Below are 22,285 nucleotides of genomic sequence, written 5' to 3'. Positions count from 1 at the left end.
ATATATACTCCCAGGGTCAGGATCAGTTAATGGCTGCTGTCCCCTGGCCACATGGGAGGAGACCACCACCAGGGAATCAGTGATGACTGCATTGGATTCCTCACAGCTGCCTCTGAAGCACCATTCCCAGGAGACCTCCGGGGGGAATTTAATATGCCCTGAGGGAAGTTGCCTCCCCACCTACTGGAGAATCAAACAAAACAGCTTCCTGGCTATTGTTTCACAAGGAAGCTGTGGAGACATTCAGCCTAGGTGCCAATAAACATCAGTCATGTCATGGTTAAGCCCTGCTCAATGAGTTGACACTTGTGATATCAAATTGATGTGGCTTCATAATGGTGTGCTCTTTATCAGTTACCATGCCACAACCGCATTACACAACTCCCCCTACCCAAAAAGGGTTGAAGACCACCCTATTAACAGTCTGGCCCATCCTCCGGGTGAGAAAATATACTGAGGTCATCTGCCTTGAACTGTTGAGAGCATGCTTTGGTGGTAGCCCCATACAACATCTCTGTAGAGATATGGCCCAATGCCAAAGCTCTGGACTCCTCTCAACTGTTGGCCAGTGGACCTTTTTTCCCCATCAGCCCCCCGATAAGGTAGACGATAGGCTGATCAACCCTTTTCAGGCTCAGCTGCGCTCATTCTGTTCCGATTTCAGATTTACAGGTGCTTGTCTGCATATATTCCTTTCCCAGCGTCTGGGAATTCTAGAACTGGGAGAACCTCGGGGACTAGGGCCTCAAGTGCTTCGCCCTGAAGACTGCTGCAAATATATCTGGATCAAGGAGGTTGTTACCTAACAGACAACCTGCTGGAATGCAGTATTTGACTGTAACACAATGATGGGTTTGTTTCGGGGTCTGTGAAACACCACCTGATGAACATAAAGAGGGTGGCCAGCATGGAGAAAAGTAAATATATTCACCTGTGCAGACAGTGATGGGAATTTACGAACACCACTGTCCATTCAAGGTTAAGGTTCAATACCATCTCAAGATTAATACAATTTTTTAATGTAATGAGAACAAAAATTAAGATTTGAATCAACTATCAAACTGGAATATATTAGATACAACTAAGCAAATATTAAACTGGAACATATGTGATACAACTATTGATATATAATTTGGATTTTATTGACAACATTGAACATTGTAACATTTTACCATAATCATAGGTCAAAAAAAAAGAAAGCATGCTGGCGTTTTAAAAGACCTTTAAGTCAGACGTATAATAAAGATTGAAACAAGAGGAGCTTTTGGATGGAGGTTTTTCAAATCAATGGGGTCCCTGCGGGTCACACGGGTGCTGGTTAAGGGGTGGTCATGCTGGAATCTCTACAACACTAAATGAGGCGAATTCACACATACACGCTTCTTCGCTCCATGCCCGAGCATGGCTGGCCACAGATTAGCCTGACCTATGGGCCTCTGCACTCCAGTGAACACCCAATCTTAACGAACATAGGGGCTTATGCCACCCATTTAGTGAGCAAAGTGTTAGGCATGCACAATTGACTGTACTGAAAATATCCTATATCAGACAGCAAACCATTAAATTGAGCTCCGATTTCTCTGCAAATAGAGACGAAACCTTTAGGAGGACACGGTTGAGAAAAGGCAGCCCTGCAGGTGAAACAAGTCACGAAATAAAAAAATAAAATGAACAAAACCTGCAGTTACTGTCACAATAGCAGTGACTGGTAAACAGTGAATAATGCAGGGCGTGGAACTGACAGAGGGACAAGTTATGTCAAGTTCTACTTCACTCTCTCAGCTGCACTTAATGGCACATGTTTTCGCAGCTGTGGTGAGAAGGGCTCACCACATTCTACTCCCGCTTTCCTTCAAATCATTTGCCCCAGTAGTTGTGCCCTTCCTCCTCCCCCCATCACCCTCACCCTCTCAGCAAAAAAAGGACGTGTTGAGTATTGACTTCAGCCTGCAGTGGTTCAGGACGGCCAGGCTGGGGGAGGGGGCTCCCGTTGCTGTTGAGTGACATCTGCAATCAACATCGCCTTCCAAGGCGGAGGCCATCGGCGTATTATGTTACGCTCGTTTACATTCCCCCAGATTCCCCTCCCTCTACCTCATCTCGTTTCCCAAAAATGTGGCACTCTAATGCACAGCTTTATTTTCACGAGATCAGGGAGAGAAGAGCAATTCCCGATCCACGCGTTCGGCTTTATATACTGTGCTCGTTGCTAAACATTGTGTACAGTTAACATTTAGGTACAACTTGTAGAAATTAAAGTAGCTTCTCATATTCATTTTAGACTGTTCTCCATATATTTCCTCCCTAATGCAGATTTAAAATCATATTTCCGTCTTAAAATAGACAAATACTCATCAATAGTTAGAGATAAGCAGATTGGACAAGGGGGGTCTTTAACTTCCATGCTATTGAACTGAAGGTTAGCAGATGCTCATGTGGGAAGTTTCCCCATTCTTTCATAGCATTCTACAGGTGGGAGGAGGGGAGGGTCGATTGGTACCTCGCCCCTGCCGGATAGCACCAAACAGGAACCACACAGACTCTCGTAGATCACCTCAACAAAGCCGGACATTTAGGAACTGAAGGCCTATAGGTAAAAGACCCGCCTGCCGGGGCTGCTCACCTCACCGACCCACAATATGCCATTGCTACAAGAAGGGGATGCAGACCCCCTTACCTGAAGTCACCAAACAGGAATCATTTAGACACTCATACATCACTTCAAATAATCCGACAAGGCAGCAGATGGGGAGAGCCTAGAGATACCCAACCAGCCAGGAGATCACTCGCATCACCAACCCCACAGATCTACACCAGTACATTCCTTTAGGTAGGAGATGGGTAGAGTCTAGAGATACCCAACCAGCCAGGAGATCACTCACATCACCAACCCCACAGATCTACACCAGTACATTCCTTTAGTTAGGAGATGGGGAGAGCCTAGAGATACCCAACCAGCCAGGAGATCACTCGCATCACCAACCCCACAGATCTACACCAGTACATTCCTTTAGGTAGGAGATGGGGAGAGCCTAGAGATACCCAACCAGCCAGGAGATCACTCACATCACCAACCCCACAGATCTTCACCAGTACATTCCTTTAGGTAGGAGATGGGGAGAGCCTAGAGACACCCAACCAGCCAGGAGATCACTCGCATCACCAACCCCACAGATCTACACCAGTACATTCCTTTAGGTAGGAGATGGGTAGAGTCTAGGGCTAACGAACCCATTTTCTGAAAATACCAAACAAGTATGGCACACATCATCATCACAACAATCCTGAACAGGCAGGCGATCGGAAGGCCTACGGGTATCCTCTGTGATGAGTCGCAGTGCCGCGACTCCCACAATAGACTTAGCCGCAGCTATCTGGTGATGGGAGCAGCAATGGCACGGCTCACGCCACGTGGAGGGACAGCGGGCCGTCCACCCCACGCGTGCCCAGACTGGAGTTCCAGGAGCAAGCAGAGAAGCATGCTCATAGCTGCAGGAGGGAAGTGGAGAGACGCTGGCAGAGAGGTGCTGCAAGACCTAAGAGTAAAGGCGATAGACTTTTCCTTCGGCAGCACCAGCACAAGTCTAAGATGTTTACAATACCATAGAATCTGTGGTAGGACCTGGATTTGAATCCCAACAGAGGAACATTTTGGGAAGGTAAGGGAGCACCTAAATTAATAAACTAAGAACTTGGCCCAAGGGCAAGACTAATAACATTTTAAAGCGGCCCAGGATAATAGAAGAATAAATAAAAAGGAAATAAAGAAAATGAACATACAATTGAAGTGATAGAAGCCCAACTGGCCAATAGAAAGAGAGCCTACACACAGGCGGACCAGAGTGGAAACGCCCTTCTAGCCAATCCTGTAAGTAGGGCTTTCCACCAATCACAGCTAACAGGATGAGGAGGAGTCTTGCTATTGGCGTAAAGCGCTATATTAAAATGTAATCAATACAATACAATTAGCTCACTCTGAACTTGTCTCAGTCAGGGACAAGTTCCATGTGCTTCTCTCCAGATGCTGGTGAAGGGAAGAGGAGCAATATCCTGAAGGATGAGGAGTTACGACTGGGTGACGAAACCTGGACAACGCTGGTGCACTGCCTGCAAGTTGTGGAAATAAAGGCTTGGTATCATCAATGAAGACCGACACAAATGAGACACAGTTCAAGGGTGTTTATTGAATTTTAAAGGGTTGGTTAAACGGCTATCTAAACATAAATCTAAGGATGGGAGCAAGCTACAACCATCAAATAATAATAACGTAGTCCTAGTGAAGTCGGTCAAAATAAAAGGACCTATGCTAAAAAAACTATTGCCAATCCTTACTTCTAAATACAAAATGGTGTGGGACAGTAGTGTATGTAAAAAAGGAAAAGTGTTCAAGAAACAATATGTTCGGGCCGTTGAACATTTGGCCTTCCTACTCCACGCTTTCAGCACAGGACAAGGCAGCCTGCTCGAGCCTCGTGCACACTCTGACTTCCTCTGCACGAGGACACAGTTCAATGGTTGAGCTGGTTTCACACCACCCTGGCAGAGTCTTTAAGAAACAAAAAGGATTCTCAGAAGAAAGGTATCTTGTCAAAATACAGGCTTCCTCCACCTTGAAACAAAGTTCACTTTGCTTGTCAAACAGACTTACTTTGTCAGAATACAGGCTTCCTCTGCCTTGAAACAGAAGTTTACTTTACTTGTCAAAACACCCAGTATTACCTTCTTTCCCAGTAACTGCTGGTACTTGAAGTTCCTTTTGTTACTCATACAGTTCAAAATCTCAGTATTAATGCCTTCTTTGACAAAATCTCTTTGCCATCCAAAGTCTCTTACTGCAGAGGGTCTGATGTAGCAAACAAAAACACAAAAGTTCCTTTCCTTTGTCAAGATTCTCATATTCATAAGTTCACAATTGGTCTCCCTCCCTCGGGCTTGGACCACAGCCCCCCTCGTCTGGCGCTCAAACTCCTTTTATACAATGTTCACAATTCACAACTTCGTCTCCCTCATCCGGGCTCGGATCATGGATCCCCCTCGTCCGGGCTCAGATCCCTTTTTACACAATGTTCACAATTTGGTCTCCCTCATCTGGGCTCAGACCATGGATACTCCTGTTCTGGGCTGAGATCCCTTTTGACACCAGAATCAAAGACTTTCAACTGTGCATGGGATTTTGCTTCACCCTCCCCAGAACCACTTTGATTTACAATTCTTTAAATTCTACTTCTGCCTTTTCTCAGCTGGATACCTTACAGAGATCTTCGATTGGGCACACAAGCAGTGCCGGACCACTCTGTCTCAAAACTTTGTTCTTTTGGACTACAAGTCCCAGAATGCCTATTTGAGGTTGTGTTCCCACTTTGCCTGTTACGGGCACTTTTGGGATTTACACAAGGTTCTTGACACAAAAGGTTGTCCTGCCTTAGCTTCCCTTGAGTCACAGGGTCTCCATCTTTTACCCTCAGTGATGAGGTGCTAGCAGGTCCTCAATGGGGATTCACTTGAAGTCAGGGTCCCTGCAACTGCCCCTCAACTACCTGGATTTCTTGAACTCACCCAGGGAGCCAGCACTGATTAAAACACTATCAGAAAAGTGTAGCTGGAGTTTTGGTTCCCTGGTGCACAGCTCCACTGCCACACTCTAGCCCCCTTTGTACTCACAGACCTCAGTGTCTTGGCAGTCCATCCCCCTTCTGGCTTCCCAAAGTTCTCCCAGCTTCTGACTTCTCCTTCTAGTCTTCGCGGGTTCCTTCAGCATCCCCTGCTTGCTCAGAGTGTGCCGGGGTGGTGGGCAGTGGGGATGGGGGGGGGTTGGCTGACCTTTTATACTCCTTGAAAGAGTTGATTGGAGACAGGTGTGAGTAGTTGTCCCTCCCTGCCTGACTCTGCCTGACCTCATTATCGGGACAACATGGAGACTGCCCATAGGAATCGATTGCCCATTGTTTCTATGGGCAATCCTCACGACTCCCATCTGCCTCTTCTTCATCCCAGTTGTTTGACTTCTATAATGGAAGTAGGGATTGTGAGAGTTGTAGGTTTTCCTGGAGATCATGGAAAAACCATGTATGTTTTTGTCAGAATGAAGGGGGTAAATTCATTGTGATGGGTACATTGATTTTCTATTGGGTTTTAATTTCCCTGGTTGTTTTCTCCTTTTTCTTACAGAAAGGTACTGCGGTATGATGGGACTCCGCTGACAATATCCCATGACAACTGAGGGGATGTCGGGTAGGGGTGTATCGAGGACCCGTTGCCCGGGTGATCCTCCCTCACTCGTCCGCCCCCCAGGGTTGGGATCCAAGAGTGATGGCCCTCCCCTGGCCACCTGAACAAAGGATCCCCGGGAATAGCCTGGGAGAAACGCCTCAGGTTTCTCACAGTTGCCTGAGCCTGTAGGCAAATGATTGACCCAGGAGCAGAAGGAGAGTAACCCTGCAGTCACACCTAAGCCAAAAAGGTGGAAGAGCTGACCTGCCTGAGAAGAGGCCGAGGAAACTGATTGACCCAAGGGGAAGAAGGAGAGAATGCTTTATTTATGTTTTATTTTGGGCCAGTGCCCCATCAAACCCTGTGTGTTTTAACCCCTGAACCCCCACCCATTTTAATCCCCTGCTGCCCCACCTATATATTTTGTTAGAAATGCAATGGCTTTCGATGGATTTGTATCTGTAAAAAAGTATTGAAATATTTTTTTTCGGTAAAATCACCGGATATCCACTTGCAGTACCACCTAAGCCAAAACGGTGCAAGAGCTGGGCCACTTGAGAAGTCTGGGAAGAGGCAAAGGCAAAACCTCCATTATTTGTATTGTATTTTGTATTTTATTAAATTTATAGAGCACCTTCTGCCAAAGGCACTGTACAATAAAAGAATAAAAAGAAACAGTACAATCATGAATGAAACAGATGAATACAAATTTACATCAACAGTGAAAGGAAAATCATTTTGTTTTTACTGTTAACAAACTAGAGATGCAAGAGGATAAGGTTTAAGATTAGTTTGGAAAATACAGAGAAGAAGAAGAACCACATGAAAGAGGAAGGACATTCCAATGCTTGGAAGCTAAAAGCAAAAAAGAAACAAAATGAGACGAGGCACAAGGTGGCTTAGGAACAGTCAAAAGAAATAGATTCTGAGATAGCAAGGAGCGCAAAGGAACATAAAATGAAAGTAAGGATGAGAGATAGAGGGGCAAGGCAGTGAGTACACTTAAAAACAATTGAGAGAAATGATACAAAAAACGTGATTCAAAAGGAAGTAATGAGATTGAGAGTGAAGAAAAAGTAATAGAGGAATGGCGAGGTAGAAAAAGAAGAAGACAAACAGAAGAATTATAAATAGAAAGAAGAGGGAAAAGATGACAAGCAGGGAGACCAAGAAATAATGATGAGCATTAATTAATGTTAGGGAAAACCAGAGAAAAAAGAAGTTCAGTCGTGTGTGTGAGAAACAAGAAGGTGTCTCACCCAGTATCCTAGAGCGATCTGTCATCCAGGTGGCCAGGACACAGCCATCGCTTTTGGATCCAGTTCCTGGGGGTAGACCAGTGTGGGAGGATTACCTGGGTGAGGGGTCTTCGGGGAGTGGGAGTGGGACACCGGACGGCGAGACACGGTATCCCCTTCCTTATAAGAACTTTACCCCTATCCAAGTAGGATATTTAAGAATGCCAACCCCCGCCCCATTACAACACCAACATTTTCTCATGGACAGCCCGCTATGAGAGAAAACGGACTATCATCTGAGTCGACCTGACAAGTCCCAATACAATAGTTAGGCAAGGTCAGGAAATTACTGACCATCACACACACACACCTGACTTCCATTAAACATCCCCACACGGATAAAAGGCAGAGCAAGGCATAAGCAGCCCAACTTTGCAGGTTCTGCAAAAAACGTTTAGCCAATCGGTCCAATCTGCGGCACTGGAGCAAGTCTCAAACGGGTCCAAACCCTCTGCTTTGGGCCTATGGGCCTGGCTTCCTAAAGCTCTTACATCAAGAAAGTCCAAATAGCAATCCAAGCACCCGGACTACAGCCCTCAAAGAGCAGCAACCCACCGACGCTGCTAAACACAACATACGCCTTTGTTCTTGGAACAGTAGGGGCTTCCAGCACCTGACCTCCCCTGGAGAAATCCATCTTGGCGATTACGACATACTCTGCCTACAAGAAACTAGGCTCATGAAACAACCAACTTTAGATGGCTACAAACTTTCCTTGGCGCTGGCCCTCAAGAGTACTAAAGGCCGTCCCTCCTCTGGCCTCTTGACAGCAATCTGCATGGGACACGGTTTAAAATTGGACAAAGTCTTAAGTGCAAATCAACACCTTTCTGCTCAAATGGTTCCATCAAAGTGACTGTGATAAAAAAAAACAATGCATGCCCTTAGCCATTCTAAATACATACTGGAATCCTGCAAAAATAGAAGTGTCAACCTTTCTCAGAGAAATGGAAACAGCAATCGATGAGATCCTAACAGTTCATTCAGTGCCACACATATTTATCTGTGGAGACTTAAACGCTGCACGTGCACCACAAAAACCTAAAAAATCCTTGACCCCGGCTGACCTCAGAGGTACTCAGTGGCACGACTTGATGAAATCCAGAAAGCTCCAAAGTCTGGACTTGGTTTTTCCTGACCAGTCCCGTCCACCGACATGGTCCAACGGTGTGTCTCAGTCATCAATCGACCACATATTCATTTTGCGACCGTTTTTAGACTTGATCTCGTCCTTCGAGGTAAAGCTAACCAAGGCTAGCGACCACAATCCTCTAATTACATTGTGGCAAAGTATAAACAACCCTGTGGTAACGCTGACTTACCAGCCTGAATTAAACACACAAGGAAACAGACTACTCCTCTCAGCGAAAGACATTAAAGATCTGCCTAATAAATACAAAAGGACCAAATCCAGCGAATTGGAGTATGTGACCGATTATGGCCCCTTGTTAACAACATACAAGAAGCCCTGTCTAAAAACGAGATTGTCCACTAAATCTGTGAAGCACTCGCATGGCCTACTGCTCGTTGAAAAACGACGAGAATACCGAAAAGCCACTAGACTTGCAGCTAAATTAGACACTGACCAAGCAAAAATTGTCCAATCGAAAGCAAAATCTATCTAACGTGCCTGGCTAAGATCACACCAAAGGAAACTATACCAACAGGATTCCGAAGCCATACTGAGATCCATCTGGACTAAAAATTCGAGAGAATTCTGGTCATTGTTAAATTCCAAGTCATCTACTAGGAGTGAAAATATCCAAAATGTGATTGGCGAAGCAACCTGGGAAAAGTAAATAAAGGAAACTTTTAAATTGCCAATGGGCCAGAAAACCCCTACGCCAGAAAGTCGTGAGACCCCTTGGACGAAAGTAAACAACCAAGAAGAAATCTATGATTCAATAAACAAACTGAAAAACTCAAGGGCACCGGATCCAGAGGGCATCACAAACATCGACCTAAAGTCCCATCCTGAAGCCTGGTCTACTTTCATCAGCCAAGTCTTCTCAAGATGTTCAGACTCTAAATCAATTCCTGCTTCTTGGACCACAGCTACTATCATTCCAATATACAAGAAAGGTGACATCAACGATACCTCAAATTATCGGCCAATCGCGTTGCTTGATCCTATAGGAAAGTTATTTGTCTCACTTCTACTGAAAAGTTTTCAAATATGGGCTTGCGACGCTCTGTGTAATGATCCATTCCAATCTGGATTTAAGAAGAACCTGGGAACTGCAGTCAACATCCTCATAATAAGCATCTTGAAAACTAAAGTGCTAGAAGGAGGCCCCAGGCTACACTTGGCCTTCATCGACTTCTCCCAAGCGTTCGATAGAGTCGACAGGACCCACGTCTGTGCGAGTCAGATTAAACAGCCAAGGAACTCTCTCAGCAAATATTATGATCCAAAGGGGAGTCAAGCAAGGGTGCCCGCTGGCCCCCTCCCTTTTTTTGGCCTATCTTGGTGACTTTCAAGCAGCAGAAACCTCTGTTAGATCATTTCCACCGCAGTTGGGCCAACATAAAATCAGCAGGTTACTCTACGCCGATGATCTCATATTACTTGATCAGATGCCTATAGGATTACAGCGCCAACTAGACAACCTTTTCTTATATGCAACAACCAACAACTTGGAAGTAAACAAAGGGAAAACAAAAATAGTCATCTTATAAAAAATCAACAAAGAAAACTGAAAAATTAAAATGGTTCTTCCAATCGGCCGAGATTGAAAAAGTAAAAAGCTTTAAATATCTGGGAATCATACTGGACAACACTAAAAAAGAAACAGCCATGCAAGAATATCTAAGAACAAAAATCAGGAAATTGGCGACATAAGGAAAAGTAAACGACCAAAAGCTTGGTCGCTTCTCAACGATACCAGCGATTGATTTCTACAAAATGAAAGTAGTTTGGGCCATAACCTATGGTACAGAGGCAATGACACTGCTTCCGAGAGACATCTGGCCGAAACTTGAAGCTTACTTTTGGCTAACAGTTCTCGGCCTTCCAGCCTCTACCCCCGTAGCATCAATACGCAGAGAACTGAGTCTTCTGTCCCTACAAGGGACCTTGAATTGCAATTCTTTGAGACTATACAGGACTATTTTGCTCCCTGAAAGCCCCCTGCCCTACAGAATCATTAAAGCAGAACTAGAAGTTGAATCGAACAAATCTGTACAATCTTGGAGGTTATATATCTCCACGCTTCTGAAGTCTATTGAGAGTGACGAAAACGACCTGATGAAAAATCCAGCAAAAATCATGAAAAAAATCAAGGAGCTAGATTGGATCACGACTCTGGCAAAAGCCATGGAGAACAAGTTAACGCTGCATTTGCCACCAAACATAAAGAAATTAAACAAACCTTCAGGGATAAATCAAAAAATTCCCAAACAGACAAGCCATAAACTGTCTTCTAAGAGTGAGACTAAATCTGCTACCAACTAATGAAATTAAAGCCATCAGAGGACTTTCAAATACAGCACACTGCATATTATGCCGGAACACAAACGAAATAGAGACAGTTTGCCACCTGCTCTTAGGTTGCCCAGAAACAAAATCAACTAGGACAGCTTATATGCAGCACTTCTCGTCTGATCCTTCGCTAGACAGCGAATCTTGTTGGTGGTCAAGAATGATCAGTGGGGACAAACCAACCTGGTTAATGGCCACTTCCAAACTCGTCCAACAAATTATGTCCAAGCTGGACTCCTTGGCTTATCTGGAAATGACCACAGAAAGTTATGATACCTCCCAGTCTCTACTATTACACGAGATCCCAGGTTAGTTGAAATTCCGTGTGATCCACTCTACTTAGTTACCAGTTCGAAAAGGCCAAAAAGGGCTGAAAAAACCAGTGAATCTTAATTTTAAACTTGCATGTAGACTATCCAAAAGACTATTTGAGCAACAGACTTTGAAAAGTTCTTTGTAAAAATCAATTCCTTTTGATTCATACAAATAAATAAAAAAAAATAAAAAAATAAAAGGCAGAGCACGAGAGCACTCGAGGAAACAGCAACTCCAAAATGGCAGTTTAACAAGAGGAGAAAGATGGCGAAACAGAAGGGGATTGCAAGGAGTGAAGTTCCCTTGATCTTTGCGACAAGGAACCGTTGCTTTCATGAGCCCTCGAGATTGGAAAGCGTAAGACCAGAAAAACAGGCTGAAGAATCCTGCATTGTGTGTCGGAGATACACAGGGCCCTCCCCAAGAATCAAGGCCAGGAGAATTACCTGCCGTGGTACCGTCTTTGACTCCAAGAACAAAGCAGCGTCAGAGAAATCAACACAGCCGGTGAGTTGGGTAAAATGATACAAGGCTGATCTATGTTGAATCCAAGGTTGAAAGCAGCAACATTGTATGGCGGGCGCTGGAGCGAACATTGTTTGAAATACGTGTTATGAAAGAATCAAGTAAAGTTGAACTGCTGATGAGTGATGGAACTTTGAAATGAAGATACAATACCTTTGACAGAGTGGTCCGGCACCACGTGGGTGCTCAATCGAAGATCTCTGTTAAGGTATCCAGCTAAAAAGTGAAAGATCTGTAGAGAATTGTGAATTGAAGTGGTCCTGCGATGGGTCAAGCCAAACCCTGTGCACAATCGAAAGTCTTCGATGTTGATACAGTACAGAGCATTTGTGGCAAAATTGATAAAGTTGGTCCGAGCCCGGCAGAGGGAGATCAATTGAAAGCGTTGTGTTAAAGTGGGTCTGAGGCCGACAGAGGGGATCCGGGGTGAAGCCAAAATCACCAAGAAGGTTTTGTCTTGGAGTGGGTCTGAGCCGGGTGGAGGGGTACCCAGGGTGAACAGAAAATCACCTGAGAATTTGTACGTGTGAAATCCTAAGAAGATGGGTCTAAGCTTGGCAGAGTGGTACCCGAGTGAACAGAAAATCACCCGAGAATTTGTAGGTGTGAATCCTCAAGGAGAAAGGAACTTTGTTGTTTCTCGTATTGCATCAGGCCCTCTGGAAAAGAGACTTTGAATGGCAAAGAGACTTTGGCACAGAAGGCCATGAGGTTGAAATTTTGAAGTGCACCCTCTTGCTAGAGAAGCCAAAGACTGTGCAAAGCTTGAGTGTGCAGCCTTGCCCCATGCTGAAAACGTAGGGAAGGGAAGCCAGCAACTTGAATATCCTGACATTTCATTTCTCAAACACTTTTCTTTCACATAACATTGTTTCCCACACTATTTGTATTTAGAAGTAAGGTTTGGCAATAGGTTTATTGGTATAGGCTCTTCTATTTTGACAAGACACCACTAGGACTGCGTTGTTATTAGATGGTCGTAGCTTGCTCTCAATTTTAGATTTAGGTTTAGATAAGCATTTTTCAAACCCAATTGAAGTTCAATAAACACCCTTGAACTGTGATCACTTGTGTCTGTCTTACTGTTTGATACCATGCCTTATACATGAAAAGAAAGATAAGCGCAAGCACGACAAATGTTAGACAGAGCATTATGACAGGAACGAGCAATAGAGACAATATGGAGGGAAAAAGAGAGAAAAAAATCAAAGATAACATCCAGATTGCGCGCTGAACGAGAGAAGGAAAGAGTTGATAGAAGAAAGGAAAGAGGAGGGGGAGAAGGGCTTGGAGAAATAGTTGAGGGGGAAAGACCAAAACCTTAGTTTTTGAGGGATTTAGATATAGGAAATGAGAAGACATTCAATTTTGGACAGCTGCAAAACAGTTTGAGACAGTGGAGTGTAGAACAGAGTCAAAGGAAGAAAGAGAAAAGAAATGTGTGCAACATCAGTGTAAAGCTGAAATGAAAGGTTAAAAGAAGAGATAGGAGCAGAAAGAGATGCAGTGTAGAGAGAGAAAAGAAGAGGATCCAGCACTGAACCCTGGATGACACCATAAAGAAGAGAAGGTGAAGAAGAAGAATGTCCAGCCGAGGTAACAGAACAAGTCTGTTGTGAAAGATAAGAACCAATTAAAAACAGACCCAGAAATACCCAGTGTGTAAAGAGAGTGGCGAACTGTGAGTAGAATTAGAAGCATGAAGTGCAGTTTCAGTAGAGTGAGATGGACGAAAGCCAGACTGCAAGGGGGGAGAAGAGAGTGAAGACTCAGATAACGGGTTTCCTGGGAATAGGGAGCCTGTTCAAGAAATTTTGAGAGAAAATGTAAGAGAGAAATAGGACGAACGTTAGCAGGGGACGACAGATCAAGAGAAGGTTTTTTAAGGATCCGAATAATAAGCGCATGATTAAAAGGCGCTGGGAAAAAAGTGTAGGAATGAAGAGTTCATGAGGGAAGCAAGATAAGGAGAGAGATTGAGTATACTCTGGGAATAAGAGAAGAAAGGAGAGGGTCAGAAAGAGAAGCTATAGGATGAGCATGAGTTAAAGGAGCAGAATTGTCAAGATGCGTAAAAGGGGACAACCTCGAGAAAGAGTATAGTGATAAGACAGGAGAAGAAGAAGAAGAAAAAGAAGAGAGAGAAAAAAGGTAGTCGAAGATTAGCTGCTTTAGATGTAAAGTAGTTAGCGAAATCAGATGAAGAAAGAGAAGAGAAAACAGAAGTATCAGGGGCTTTAGGAGAACAAATATTTGGTAGAAGCTGATAGAGACGTCAAGGGTGATGAGATAGAGAAAGTGTGAGTTCAGGAACATAGGATTTCTTTCCAGTGAGTAGAGCAGAATCAAATGAAGAATGTAACATTGAAAGTCAAGTAAGATGAGAGGAAGAATGAGAGCTTTTCCAGAGCCTTTCTGCTTTACGCAAGTTACGACGGAGAGAAATAAGGATTGGAGTAAGCCAAGGTTGTGAAGTTTTGTGAGTCAGAAAAAAGGATGTAGAGGGAAAGTGGAGTAACAGATTGTAAAGAAGAGTGGTGAGTACTAGCAGCTGAGTCAGGTGGAAGAGAGGCATAGGACAACATTGGAGGAAGAGAAGAGCTCAGTAAGAGAGAAAAGAAGGAGAGTCAAAGGAGGAGAGATTACGGCGCATACATGTAGTAAAAAAGGGAACAGGAAGAACAGAAAGAGAAAGAGAAAAAGAAAGAAGGGATCAGAAGCATAGAAAGGAGAAGAAGTCATTGGAGGAAGAGAAGAAGAGGCAAGAGCCATACTGATGAGAAGAAGTAGAAGGAAGAAAGTGCAAGTGATAAGAATCCGCAAGAGAGTAATAAAGGAACTGAAGAATTATTAGCAGGAAAGTTAAGATCCCCAAGAAGAAAAAAAGGAGCCGAAGATGGAAGAAGATAAGACAAGAGAAGATCAAGATGGTCTACGAAGTCAGTATTTAGGCCAGGGCAGCGATAGACAACAAGAAGAGAAACAGGGAAAGGATTGAAGAAGGAAGAAAAATGATATTCAAAAGAGGGAAAGCTACGAAGATTAGAGCTAGAGGATAGAAGAGTTCAAGAGGAATTAAAGAGAATTCCAATATCCGTATCGTCGGGCTGCCGGAGGGGAAAGAGAATCCTGACCTGATCAACTATGTCGAAACCTGCTACTGCAAGAAATCGGAGCTTGCCTACTTACGCAAGGGTTCACAGTAGAGAGAGGGCACAGGACCTTAACGAAAAGACCGCCACCAGGGGCTCCTCCGAGGCTGGTCATCGCTAAAATTCTGAACTATAAAGATAGGCAGAAGATCCTAGAATATTAACGCTAGGAAGGCACCATTAACAGGGCGTCGACCTCTATAACGGCATACCCAGACTACACCTTTCAGGTGCAGCGGCAGAGGTTGAGCTACGTATCGATCAAAAGACAACTACAGGAATCTGGCTTTAAATATACGTTGCTCTACCCGGCGAGACTGAAGGTGCTGCATTAAGACAACATGATCTTCTTCGAGTCTCTGGCGGAGGCGACGAGAAGGATGGACATGCAGAACTGCCCGGCGAGTGCGGACGACCAGGCAGAAGGCGGTGGAGATAAGTGAACCAACATCTACTCTGATGTGGATTTGCCGTGTAGGAGGTGGGATACGTGGAGATAGTCTAAGGGACGCTAGTTGGATAAATGACTCTGAGCAATTTAATACGGACTTGCACTAAGCGAGAGTGGATCTTTCCACTTACTTTTGACATAGACATTTGGACTGGAATAGAGTATGGAATAATATGGCAAATGTGTAGACAGACTGGCGGCATCATTGAATGCAGTAAACTGGGGCATTAGGACGGGAGACAGACAGGAGAGGTGCTCTCATCCCCGTAGTTAATTTAGGAGTGATACTAATAGACTAGTACCCCCCCACTGAGCGTGGAGTAGTGACAGTGGTTACAAAAAGGGCTAGGTGCGGGTTGGCCTAAGATCCAGGGATGGAGCTGGGCTACAGTTGGGTTGGGGAGGGGAGAGAGGAAAGAGGGGAGTTGGGATGTATGTGAGGGGGGAGGGAGAGGGAGTTGGGGGGTTATGGGTGGGATGGGGCGTGGGGAGGGAGTTTGTCAGGGGTGTTAAAGGGTGGAGGGTGAGCTTACACCGGTACATCATTGCAGAGGATGAAGGGGGTGAAGGACGGAACAGGATATGGATAAGATGGGGGATCTCAAGATAGGGACATGGAATGTAAGGGTGCCCAATAGTTATTTAAAAGGAATAAGGTCATGATGTACTTGAAGAGACAGAGAAATGACATTGCCTTATTGCAGGAGACTCACTTAACTAAAGAGAAACAGGAGTTGGTGGGGAGGAAATGGAAGGGGACCACCATAGGGTCAGCATATTCAGCGTACGCTAGAGGGGTTATTACATGGATTGCATTGCATGTCCCCTTCAAACTGTTACAGTCTACCATAGAGCCAGATGAGAGGATGGTACTAATAAGGGGATTAGTGGAAAATAGGGAGCTGAGCAATGTCAACACGTATACCCGAATCAAGATGCTACGGGCTACTTCAGGACCTTATACAACAAAAACAGTCCCTACTTGGGGTGGGGGGGCAGGTACATGGGGAGGAGACTTTAATTGTACACTGGACCTCAAGGTAGATAGATCAGATATGAAGATAGACAAACCTACCCCGGCAGCCAAAGCCCTGATGACTCTATTGAGAGATTTCAATCTGGTGAATGTGTGGAGGATGCACCACGCACAAGACAGGCATTATTCCCACTATTCCGCCCCACATAACCTATACACGAGACCAGACTACATATTTGCTGCATCGGAGTTGACGGGGGAGCTGGTGAGGTCAGAATACAAAGCAAGAGTCCTTTCTGACCCTAGGTGGCATGTATTGCCATGTTATAATTAGAGGCAAGTGCCTCTAATTATAACATGGCAATACATGCCACCTAGGGCACAGATCCTCACATGGAAACTTAGGGCCGAAGCTTTGAAAGATGCCATATTTAGGGAGGAAAAGAAAAAAGTGGAATATTTTTAACATAACACAAGAAGTGTAGACTCGGCTGGCACTGTGTGGGAGGCATTTAAGGTGGTGATGAGGGGTGCAGCAATATCCAAATCCAAAGGTCTGCAGGGAGGAATAGTACGGCAGCTGCAAGAAGTGGATAAGAAAATAGAGGCAATTATGCGAAATGGCAAGCACTCCCCTGAGGAGGCTGGAACGATAAGACAGTTGCAACAGGATTGTGGGGAGCATTGGGTGTGATTATTTAACTTGAGCTATAAAAAATATGTGGAAAGACAACACGCGGGGGGAGAAAAGCCGGGCAGGCTACTAGCCTGGATCTATAGGAGTGAGACACCCAGGCAAACAATTAGGGCAGAATGGGGAATGGATGGACAAATGCTAGATACCCAAGAAGAGGTCCACAGAGGCTTTCTAGAGTTTTATCAGCAATTGTATGGGGATGTTGAGGAGGGTGAAGGAGAGGAGGTGACTGAAACGTTGGCAGATATTGGCCTTCCCAAGTTGGGGACTGCAGAGAGGGAGGCCTTGGAGGTTCCAATTACAGGGGAGGAACTAGAGGCGGTGATTAAATTGTTGCCTACTAGTAAGGCTCCAGGGGCAGATGGACTCCCTAGCGATTTCTAAAAAACATACAGGGCAGAAGTGGTCCCCCAGCTGTTGGCAATGCTAAACGAAGCTCTGGATAGAGGGATACTGCCGGAGTCCCTGAGGAAAGTGATCATTATCCTGTCATGGCCACTGGAAAGTGGGCCAGTCCTTCCTCATCCTCAGGGTCCAATTGGACCCAGCCCTGGCACCTCTGGTGCCAGGCTCATGTGAAAGTGTGCCTTGAACACTCTGTGCCAATGGCAGGTGCAGCTGGGCCTGGCGTGGCTGTAGAACAGCATTGGAAGGCACGTGCCAGAGTCCCTGGGAAGGGCAAGGTGGAGTCAGTAGGCAGGGCTAAAGGGAGGGGCCGTAGCCAGCCTATATAAGGCCAACCCATCCATGTGTCTTCGCTTCACGTTATTCTGCTTTCAGTAGCTTAACGCTCTCCGCTGTGCTTACTTGTGCATCACTGGATTCCTGCAGCTCCATTCCTGAACACAACAGGTTAGAACTCATACGGATAACGAACGCTTGGCCACGCCATACAAGAGACTAGAGTTTCCTTATAAAGGGCAACTCACCTGTCACTGTTGAAACTCCATCAGTCTCTAGGGACATCCCGGACCCTCCTCGGCTCCGATTGACTTCTTCGTGCATATGGGGATGGAATGAGACATTGCAAGACTTATTACAGACAAAATACAGACAGCCTAATCGAACAATAGTCATAACTAAAAGACTTAACTTCTAAGTGGATTGGTCGTAGAGGGTCTGGATCAATACTTTCCCGGACCAGTGAAGCAACTCGGTCCGTTCTATGCACCCCTGCTAGGATAAGCAGGACGGATAGCTCAACATTACAAAACAATTACAAACAACAGGTGAGCTTGTATGAGAAGGTGCTTGCACACTGTATTTTGGCACAAAAGGGTTGGGGAAAGTCATGATATCCCCACCCCTTTTCATTGCCTCTAATCTTCACTCAGGGGCAACACCAGTATCTCGAGCAGCAGGCCCAGCAGCAACCTGGAGGGGGAGATGATTCCGAGGAGTTAAGTCAAGGGAGGGCTCCAACGAAGCCCCAACGCCCCCCACGGAGACCAGGTGAGCGTAACAGAACGCAAAGCCTCTCCAAATCTCTACCTGGGCGTTATGGACATTTCTGAAACCGACCAGTTAGCCCAACTATTGGGGGAGCTAAGGGCCGAGGTGCATGTCTCAAGACAAGAGACTAATTCCCTGAGGAGAGACCTTATTGTAGCCCGAGAATGAACAGATGATCTGGCATGACACATGCTCCAGGCACATGCAGGACAGGTCCCGTTACCCGGGATTACACCAACTCCTTTGCCACAGCCCTCACCACCCGTGTAGGTGGTACTCCCAGGGGCGGTTCCACTGATCCACCGGAACGCTTCTTTGGCGACCCGAACAAATACGCTGTGTTCATGAACCAGTGCCGCCTCCACTTTTTGTGCCGACCAGGAGCCTTATCTAACGACAGTGCAAGGGTGGCCTTTGTGCTTTCTTATTTGGGAGGCTGTGCAGCTGATTGGTCTATACCATTAGTGGCCCAGGAGGATCCAACAGGAATTGGAAAAACTGTTTGCAAGGCACACCCAAGGACAAGCATTAGACTACTATCCCTGAGACAAGGAAACCACGACTTATTGACTTATATTGCCAACTTCAACCGCCTCGTAACCCAGACCAACTGGCCGGAGGAGAAACGGACCACACTTTTTTACAGGGGGCTTTGTGGTGAGTTAAAGGACATACTAGCTCAAGTTGTTAATCCACCCGAATGCTGTGCAGACTATATCAATCTAACTGTCTAACTGTGCAATTGGACCATCGATTACAAGACCGAAAAACGGATCGCACAAGGGCGAAAGGGAAATCAGTCTACATAAGGCGACGGGACACTCAAACCACGGGTCATAAAACCCCTGAAACTATGCTGTTAGGGGGATTACGAGCTCCCATTGTTAAGGCTGAAATAGAAAAAAGGAGGGAACAACGGCTTTGTTTATATTGCGGAAAGGCTGGACATTTCTTACGAGATTGCCCTACTAAACCCCCCAAGAAGGTGGTAGGTGCCACGGACAATGACAATGAAGACAAGCAACAGAAGCCGGAAAACTCAGATGCCTGGCAAGTGTAGAGGTCCACTTGTCGAGCGGAATCAAGAGAGTTGTACAACCTCACACCTGGTCATTCCGGTATTAAAAGCTCATCACCAACAACCTTCAAGAGTACATGCTCTCGAAGCCTACATTGATAGTGGCGCAGTGGGAAATTACATCGATCGGGGGTTGGCTGCATGGATAGGCCTCCCACTTCAGCAAATCGTCACTGCTGTGGCCAGTAACTAAACACACTGATGAGGTAATGCTGACATGTCAGGATGGTCATCGGGAAAGCATTTTGTTTGATCTCATAGGGGCCTTCCAGTTCCAAATGATCCTAGGAATGCCATGGTTTGAAACCTATAACCCAAGGATCGACTGGCGCACAAGAAAGCTGACCTTCCCCCGAGAATGTGCCAAGAGCTTCTACCTTAAGGATGTGAGCAAACTGCAATACAAGGAGAAGTCCATCCTGGGAATGTCGGGTTCATTGCCTTCCCAATAGCAAGACTTTGCGGACATATTCCAAAAGGAACAAGCCAACACCCTGCCACCACACAGAACTTAAAATTGCAATATCGATCTAGTCCCTAGAGCACAAGTTCCCTGCAGCAGGATCTATGCTCTGACTGAGCAAGAAAATCAGCATCTACGAACATACCTCAATCAGTACCTAGCTAATGGGTTCATCCGCCCATCCAAGTCTCCAGCCTCCTCAGCTCTCTTCTTCGTGCCAAAGAAGGAAGGGGACCTCAGGACCTGTATAGATTATAGGGCGTTAAACCAGATTACTGTGAAAAATAGGTATCCTCTGCCACTCATTCCTGAACTACTCGACCAAGTAAAGAATGCTCAAATCTATACAAAGTTAGATCTACAAGGAGCTTACCATCTGGTCAGAGTGAAAAAAGGTGACGAATGGAAGACAGCATTCCGAACCAAATACAGGCTTTTCGAGTATCAGGTCACGCCCTTTGGGCTATGAAACGCACCAGCCGTATTCCGGTTCTTTATGAACGACATACTCCACGAACTGCTGGGTGTCTGTGTCCTTGTTTATATCGACAATATCCTCATCTATTCGGCATCCAAGGAGGAGCACGTGGGCCATGTAAGAGCCATTTTGGAAAAACTCCGTAAGAACCGGTTATACGCCAAACTGGAAAAAATGTTTTCCACGTTACGGAAGTCGAGTTCTTGGGCTTTATGCTTACCCCACGAGGGGTAAATATGGACACTCGTAAAGTGGAAGCTATTCTTCAATGGCCATCCCCGACATTAACCAAAGGAGTGCAGAGTGTACTCGGGTTTCCAATGTCTACCGGCGATTCATCCCAGGATTTTCTCAAATCGTCCACCCTATCACCTCTTTGCTAAGAAAGAATAAAAAGTTTTCTTGGACGCCCGACGCTGAAAAGGCATTCCAGGAATTGAAATCGGCTTTCACTTCAGCCTCTGTTCGCCGGCATCCACGACCCGACCTACCTTACGTGGTTGAGACCGACGCCGCCAGCGTGGCTATGGGGGCAGTGTAATCACAGAGAGACCCAGACACCGGACAGTTACATCCTATAGCATTTTGGTCCCGTAAGTTTACAGCACCAGAAAAGAACTATGCCATAACCGACAAACAACTGTTGGCGATCAAAGGAGCCCTTAAAAACTGCAGACACTACCTCCTGGGGGCTAGGCATACTGTCACCGTTATCACGGATCATCACAATTTGCAGTATTTAAAAGCAGCCAAAGCCCAATCTTCTCGTCGGATTCGCTGGGCTTTCTTCTTCGCAGAGTATGATTTCATAATCACGTACCGACCAGGAGTGCGGAACGGAAAAGCTGATGCTCTGTCACGAATGGGCGATAACAAAGACGCATTTATACCATCAGAACCAGTACCCATTATTCCGGAGGAACGAATTCAGAACCAGATCGCAGTAACCGCCTGTTGGGAAGAATTGAAGGTTGACCTCCAATCTCAAATGGATCAAACAGCCCAACAAGAATGGTTAAATAAGGGAGAACAGTACTCCGTCACGGACAACTTACCCTATTATCAGGGGAGACTATACATTAGGGATAAAAAAACTCAAGACTAGATTATAGCCAACTACCACGAATCATTAATGGAGGGACACCATGGGATTACTAAAACACGGGCCAAGATCAGGAAGAATTATTGGTGGCTAACTTGGAGAATGGATGTGGCCCAATTTATTGCGACCAGCAGAGTTTGTGCACAGCAGAAATCCCAAAAGGCCAGCTCCAAAGGATTATTACGTCCCCTAAGCATACCACCGGTCCCTTGGCATACATTATCCATGGACTTCATTACAGACTTGCCTCCCTGTGACGGCTTCAATACAATTTTAGTGGTGGTGGATTTGTTTTCTAAAATGGCACACTTTATTCCACTAAAAGGACTTCCTACTGCTGGAACCCTGGCCACCGTATTCCTTGAGCATGTAGTTAAATTACATGACTTCCCTTCAGTACTGATCTCTGATTGGGGGACAGAATTCGTCTCAGCCTTCTGGAGGAGTTGTTGCAAGATAGCGCAAATTGATCTTCGCCTCTCTACCAGTCATCAACCCCAGACTGATGGTCAAACTGAAAGGGCTAATCAGATGCTAGAGAAATACCAGAGATGCATGCTGCAGCAGACTGAAGCATCCTGGAAGAATGTTCTTTGGTTAACTGAAT

Source organism: Ambystoma mexicanum, chromosome 11, assembly GCF_040938575.1.
Source record: "Ambystoma mexicanum isolate Mex_15411 chromosome 11, UKY_AmexF1_1, whole genome shotgun sequence".
Classification (NCBI taxonomy): domain Eukaryota; kingdom Metazoa; phylum Chordata; class Amphibia; order Caudata; family Ambystomatidae; genus Ambystoma; species Ambystoma mexicanum.
This window is presented reverse-complemented; position numbering follows the sequence as displayed.